The following is a 5,789-nucleotide window of genomic DNA, read 5'->3' on the forward strand; positions in this document are numbered from 1 at the left end:
AAAGAAAGAAAGAAAGAGGAGAGCAGAGGACACTAGACAATGGGAAGGGTAGAAGGAAAGGAGGAAATAGGGAGACAAAGGATACAAAATGACAGCCACAAAGTAGGTATAAGTTCTGGTTCTACAGCTCGCTTGGCGCTTGTGGGTCAAGTGGCTACAGGACCAGCCATATACACCTGAGCTGGCTGGTTCGAATCCAGCCCGGGCCCCCCAAACAACAATGACGGCTGCAACCAAAAAAAAACAAAAGTTCTGGTTCTATAGTCAACAATAACATGTTATGGCTTGGCACCTGTAGCACAATGGTTACAGCGCTGACCACATACACCCAAGGCGTTCCAACCCAGTCCAGGCCAGCTAAACAATGACAACTGCAACAACAATAACAAAAAATAGCCAAGCACTGTGGTGGGCACTTGCTGTCCCAGCTACTTGGGAGACTGAGGCAAGAGAATTGCTTAAGCCCAGGAGTTTGAGGTTGCTGTGAGCTGTGACACCATAGCACTCTACCAAGGGTGACACAGTGAGACTCTGTCTCGAGAAAAAACAAACAAACAAAAAAAAAACATGCTATATAGTTTCAAGTAGGTAGGAGGAGAAAGAATGTTCCCAACACAAAGTGATGATGAATGTCTGAGATGGCAGATATGCTAATTACTCTAATCTGATCACTATACATTATATGCGTCACAGCGTCACTAGGTACCTATGACTATGTACGATTATTGTGTGTCAATTTAAAAAATTTTTAAGTGAAATAAAAATATTCAGGCGGTGCCTGTGGCTCAAAGGAGTAGGGAGCCAGCCCCATATGCTGGAGGTGGGAGGTGGCGGATTCAAACCCAGCCCCGGCAAAAACTGCAAAAAAAAAAAAGAAAAAGATCTAGGAGAACACACACACTGGGGAGGGAAATGCAATGGGAACAAGGATCAAGAAGCCATTATTAGCCTTATCAGTATTTAAATTTTCTTTTGTTTTTACAACAAGCATATATTCAAATATTATAGTTAAAAATTCGGTTAAATTTTTAAATTTTTTTGGCCAGGCATGGTGGTTCATGCCTGTAATCCTAGCACTTTGGGAGGCGAAGGCAGGTGCATCCCTTGAGCTCAGGAGTTTGAAAACAATCTGAGCAAGAGCAAGACCCTGTCTCTGCTAAAAATAGAAAAAAATACTAGGCAGGTGTTGTGGCTGGCAGCTGTAGTCCCAGCTACTTGAGAGGCTGAGGCAAGAGGACTGCGTGAGCTCAGGAATTTAAAGTTGCTGTGAGCTAGGCTGACGCCACTGGATGCAACTCGGGTAGCAGAGTGAGACTGTCTCAAGTAAATGAATAAATAAATACATTTTCTTTTTTTTTTTTTAATGTTTTTATTTTGTTGCAGTTTGCCCCAGGCTGGGGCTTGAACCCACCACCTTTGGCATATGGGACCGGCACCCTACTCCCAGAGCCACAAGCGCCACCCTACATTTTCTTTTTAATTAAAGTACTTTATTGTTTGGTAGGCTGGGTTCGAACCCACCAGCTCTGGTGTATGTGCCTGGTGCCCTAGCTGCTGAGCTATAGGTGCCAACCCAACATTTTTTTTTTGAGACAAGAGTCTCACTTTGTTGCCCTCAGAGTACTGTGGTATCACAGCTCACAGCAACCTTGAACTCTTGGGCTCAAGCGATTCTCTTGCCTCAGCCTCCTGAGTAGCTAGAACTACAGGTACCCAGCACCACACCCAGCTACTTTTAGAGACAGGGTCTTGCTCTGGCTCAGGCTGGTCTCGAACCTGTAAGCTCAGGCAATCCACCTGCCTCAGCCTCCCAGAGTGCTAGGATGATAGGTATGAGCCACCGCCCCCAGCTAATAAATGCATTTTTTATCATTTATAAATCACTTTCATCTTTTCCTCTTCACTCTTTCCTCTCAACACCTTCTTTTTATCTACTTCCTCACATCCAGAACCCTGATAGTGCCCATTTCTTCATTTTTGTTTTTTTGAGACAGAGTCTCACTTTGTCACCCCAGTAAAGTGCAGTGATGTCATAGCTCACAGCAACCTCAGACTCCTGGACTCAAGCTCTCTTGCCTCAGCTTCCCAAATAGCTGGGATTACAGGCACTTGCCACAACGCCCAGCTATTTTTTTTTAGAGACGGTCTCCCTCTAGCTTCAGGCTGGTCTTGAACTGGTGAATTCAGGCGATCCGCCTGCCACAGCCTCCCAGAGTGCTGGGATTACACGCTTGAGCCACCACACCCGGCTTCACATTTCTTCTTTTAACAAAATTCATCTGTGTCTACATTCTTTTTCTGACTGAGAGGAAAGTAAATGGATAAACCCTAATTTCACATCAGAACTTGTCTCACCTTGTCGATAGTGAAGGACCCTGCCAAATTCTAATCTTTGATGTACAGGGATTTATAAACTTATTTTTTTTTAACTAGAGTACTCAATATTTAAGAAAAATAGTATGGATGCAACTAAACATCTATCATCTAATAAATCAGAGGAATCAAGCAAGAAAAATGAAGCAAACTTTAGGATACTCAAGAATCAATTTTAGGCGTACTTAAGAATCAACAGGGGTGCTTACTGAAAAGGATCATTTCTCATCCCAGTCCCTTAGACACTCTCAATTAGCAGAAGTGGAGGGAAGCCCTAGCATCTGAATTTTTAATAAGCACTTCCCTCTCCCAAGCAATTGTGAAGCAGAAAGACCTTGGATCGTGTTTGGAGAAAACAGGTCACAGCTATGTTCTCTAAGCACTGTTCAGAGTAAAATGAAAAGAGTCCTTTTCAAAGACTACTGAACTGAATAGTCACACACTGAGCAGGTCGGAGACATCAGTGCCCTCACACTCAATGCAAAAAACATAACAATTAAACCGTGTTTGCTTTGTTGGATGGACCATTATTTTCTTCAAGCCCCCAGAGACAATTATCATAACCACTATTAAGGATTTTAGCTGTCATCTACAGTCTTGTTACCTTGAGACATTTTCACACCTGAGATGCAGTACAAAGGGCTTAATGTAATTTTTATGGCTGTGAAAATTAAAGTTCACTTGACTCAACAGAATAGTCAAACAAAACAAAGGAGAAAACCTCCCCCAAAGGCACCGATTCAAAGTGGAGGCTTTTGACTTCCTGATGAGCCAGTTTTGCCGAGAAATTCAAACCCTGGGATGCTATAAAGCTCATATGTCTTGAGAGTACCCAAATGTCAACTTATCGCCACAGCATCAGCCAATGCAGGCTCACTGTAACATTTGGAAGCACAAACCTGCTGTATAAAATGGCCTCTCCTGGGAGACAAAGGCTGTCGCCATGGCGGAGATCATTCCATCTTGGGGCCAAAAGGACCAGGCAGTCCTTTTAATCTTTAACGAGCCACTTTCGCGTTCAGATATAGGAACTGGCACTGCATGAGGCTCAAACTACTTCACAGCACTTTGCTGGAAAACAACCCCGGAGCTGTGAGAGGGCACGCTATCCCAGTCAGTCTCCACTGGTACCTTTACCGGAATCTGTTCTTTAATGCAATTGTGGGCACTTTATTATCCACTATGGCATAATACTTCAGAGCTCAGAAAAGATATCCAATATCAAGACTCTAGCAACTGCCTACCTCAGGCACAATGAAATACGAGGTTCCTATATGTCAGTAATCGAAAAAGTAGAGAGCAGGTGGGGAAAGGCAGAATCCAAAACTGCAAGGACACATCAAGCCTGAGGACCTGATGACAAGAGTGGAAGAAAGAAAGTCAGCGACATGACCAAACTGCTATCCTGGGACGCTCATTTCAGAAACCTGGCAATGGAAATCCTGGAGGCATTTGATGGGTGTAATCTTCTATACAAAGCCATTTTTTGGATTTTTTTTTCCTGAGCTAATACAATAACAAATAAGTAAAAAGGAGGCAGGAAAAAGGCCCTGCTCATTCAAACTCCATCACCTAGGCCAGGCAGGGGGCTCATCCCTATAATCCTAGCACTCTGGGAGGCTGAGGTGGGTATACCACTTGAGCTCATGAATGAGTTCTAGACCAACCTGAGCAAAAGTGAGACCCTGTCTGTACTAAAAATGAAAAATTGGGGCAGATGGATCACTTGAGCCCAAGAGTTTGAGGTTGCTGTGAGCTATGACACCAGGGCACTCTATCCAGGGCAACAAAGTGAGACTCTGTCTCAAAAGGACCAGACAAATGAACGACAACAAAAAAACCCCAAACTCCATCACCTAAAAGACATAGTAGCCTCATAATGAAGTGACCAGCAGACTCCGGCCCTATTACATATCTTTCCTTCCCCTAGAAGCCATCCTCTCAGAACAAAGGTTCTGTAATTCAACTTTGAAGGCTCTCCAAATTCCTAATTCTTCTTTACCATAGGCCTCTAGATTCTTATTCTCCCCCAATACACACACACACTCTCTCTCTCCCTCTCACACACGTGCTTGGCCTCTAATAAGTCAAATTTCCTAAAACTTTCACCCTGGTTTCCACTAAAATGCCAGAAGATTAAGTTACCTGTGTTCACGTCCCCACGTCTAGGGGGCCTTTGTTGATATGTTTCATCTTGAAGGGTGATTTCTAGGCAAGTAGATAAGATTACCTGTTCACCTACGGTTACTCTTCAAACTGCCTTCTGTAGGCTGAGGAAATAAAAGGATAAGACGGCACAGCCTGAATGTCCCATCAAGGTAATCAAAGTAATGGAAGAGGAAGAGAAGACAGGAGGAGAGATTCCAAAATAAAGACTGAACCGCACATTTCAGTAGCACTTAAGAAAACACTCCATCTGACTAAGCATTTGAGTAGACAAATACCCGAAGGACTGGGCACTCTCTGAAGATTACTGCGTTCACAGTTCTCACTTCCCCCAAGGTTCTACCAGAGATCACATCATAAAATCAGCCTTAATTTATAATAAAGTGGATAGACACATCCTAACATCCAGAATTAAAGCTAATAAAACTACAACCGTATTTCAACACAAACCTATGTAACCAAAAAAAAAAAAACAAAACCAACTTATTTTCTTAGGTCTTTCAAAAGTACCTCTCTCATCCCTTTTCTAACAGAATAAAGGTTAAAGAAAGGAATCCAAAGCACTGTCCCAGGCATTAAATGCTTAGATAACAAATTCACATGAAAAAGATGCATGTAACACATTATTCATTTGAAAAAAATGCCCTGCAAACAGCAGGTGGTGGATATATTAAATATTTAGATACATATAATAGATACCACACATCCATCCATCCATACAGAGAGAGACAAAACACATAGTCCGGAAGTCTAAAACATTTCATATTAATTATTTCTGGTATAGACCACTTGACAAATAATGTAAAACAGAACAATTTAAATAATTTTTAGGGCCTTTCTGAGCCAAATGTTGAGTATTTAAGGTTATAACCACAGAGGCAAATTTTAAAGAAGCAGCAAATTCATAGGTTTGAAATTGCATGGTTTTGCTCACTGGCAGTACCATACTAGCAGTAGGGTTCTGCCAGCTAATGGTGGGTACAGAGTTCGTCTTAGCCCTTGCTCCAAGGAAATCATAGCAGGGGAGTTAAAAAAACAAGTCAACAGACCACTGAAACAATGTACAGAGGCAGATTCAGCCAGAGATGAACACAAGGCTCAAAAATCTACCTCTGACAGTCAAATCAGCTCTAATAAGTAATCTGATGAAATTTAAAAACCTGGCTCGGCGCCTATAGCTCAACAGGCTAAGGCGCCAGCCACGTACACCTAAGGTGGCGGGTTCGAATCCCCAGCCTGGACCCGCCAAA

At 42.7% G+C, this 5,789-nt stretch overlaps 1 protein-coding gene across 1 annotated transcript in view; it reads right to left on the minus strand.

Moving 5' to 3' along the window:
- The window catches only part of RFFL (ring finger and FYVE like domain containing E3 ubiquitin protein ligase), a 67,098-nt gene extending 62,191 nt beyond the window's left edge, over positions 1–4,907 (minus strand). The window contains exon 1 of the mRNA XM_012809791.2: positions 4,519–4,907. The gene's annotated coding sequence lies outside the window, so the exon portion shown is untranslated. The remainder of the gene's footprint in view (positions 1–4,518) is intronic.
- Positions 4,908–5,789: the final 882 nt, after the last annotated feature.

This window comes from Otolemur garnettii, unplaced genomic scaffold (assembly GCF_000181295.1).
Source record: "Otolemur garnettii isolate 467f Iridium unplaced genomic scaffold, OtoGar3 scaffold00112, whole genome shotgun sequence".
Lineage (NCBI taxonomy): Eukaryota > Metazoa > Chordata > Mammalia > Primates > Galagidae > Otolemur > Otolemur garnettii.